Raw genomic sequence first — 1,345 nt, forward strand, 5'->3', positions numbered from 1 at the left:
CGAAGCCTGGGCAATAACGATTAAGGAATTTGAGCGCTGATGTAGCTAAGAGCCACCTTCATAGTCAATTCATTAGGGTTGTCACCTTCTACCCGGAAAAGTATCCACCGTTTTCTTTATCTGTTAAGCCTCACAGCTATGGGACTTCCTAAAGAAAACTGCAATCGCAGTTTATCAACCACTCACAAGACCACCGAGATCTTCGACTTAGCTCCCAAAGGTAATCCACCCGGCCCTTTCCCAACCTATACAAGGAGAGCGGAAGATAACGAAAGGGAGACAAGGTCCTAACTAAATAGAACACAAACTCCCATTCCATCTATCATATCAGTCGAGTCGATCCGATTCATTCTTATCTATAGATAACGCAAGAGAGAACTTATGTCCTCACGGATGGAGAGGGATTCGAACCCCCGATATTTCTATAAATACTTCGGTTTTCAAGACCGACTCTTTCAACCGCTCAGACATCCATCCCCTTCGCGCTTTGCCCGCCCTATCCATCCGCGCGCTGGCAGGTAGGGGCTTATTTATGTAATTTGCTACGCTTGCCTGCGCCTATCGGCTGATTCTATTTCCTACTGGTTAGTGAAACGTTTTTGGTAGTACGAATCGCTACGCTTCACCTCTTTCTATATGATAATATGCATCTTGGTTGCTGCGCTCCCTGCGGGTAATAGCAAGAGAGTGTATAACGAATGATCCTCCAAACTAAAAGAGTGATTGAGTCCGACTCAAGCGAATGAGTGGAAGGCGTGACAAGAGAGCGAGTTCGACTCGCGAACGATCAGTAAGTGAAGGACCGATCCTTTTGCGCCAATACTGTTGCGAGACTGGTACTTGGCGGCTCACGAGCAACATATAGACTAAGGTTGTCCATCACTCCCTAGCTCTTTTTTGAAGGCCCTTTCAATTCTCTTTCTAGTATGGTTCCTCCATAAGAACACTGAATGCCCAACTTCGCAGAGCAGCTCTCTCCCCAGCCCACAACATAGTGTGGAATCTGGATCCTTTCATCGAGCACCATTTCTTTTAGATAGAAAGGTGTTCTGACTCTATTGGATCAAGTCATAACCTAAGCCTTCTACTAGTAGACTACTATAGAGAGACTAAGCTCTATTTCAGAGATTGGACTCTCTTACTTTGATTAGCTGCTACTAGTAAGAAGTTGTTCCCGAACCAGGTTCCCTGGATCCGCGTGTTCCTAGCCGGGCCTAAATGGATGAATGAAGAAGGGCGCCCGGGTAGACTTCAAGAGCTCTTGCTCTACCTATCCTCCTACTTCTTATTCTGGGGGTCATAGAAAGATACGAACCGCCTACTCTTTAAAGTCCTACCATTAGAT

The 1,345-nt window shown here is 45.9% G+C and overlaps 1 non-coding gene across 1 annotated transcript; it reads right to left on the minus strand.

Annotated features, from left to right (window-relative positions):
* Positions 1–390: 390 nt before the first annotated feature.
* TRNAS-UGA (transfer RNA serine (anticodon UGA)) lies at positions 391–477 on the minus strand. The gene has a single exon. It is a non-coding gene; the product is annotated as a tRNA-Ser (tRNA).
* Positions 478–1,345: the final 868 nt, after the last annotated feature.

This window comes from Nicotiana sylvestris, chromosome 7 (assembly GCF_000393655.2).
Source record: "Nicotiana sylvestris chromosome 7, ASM39365v2, whole genome shotgun sequence".
In the NCBI taxonomy this organism is placed as follows: Eukaryota; Viridiplantae; Streptophyta; class Magnoliopsida; order Solanales; family Solanaceae; genus Nicotiana; species Nicotiana sylvestris.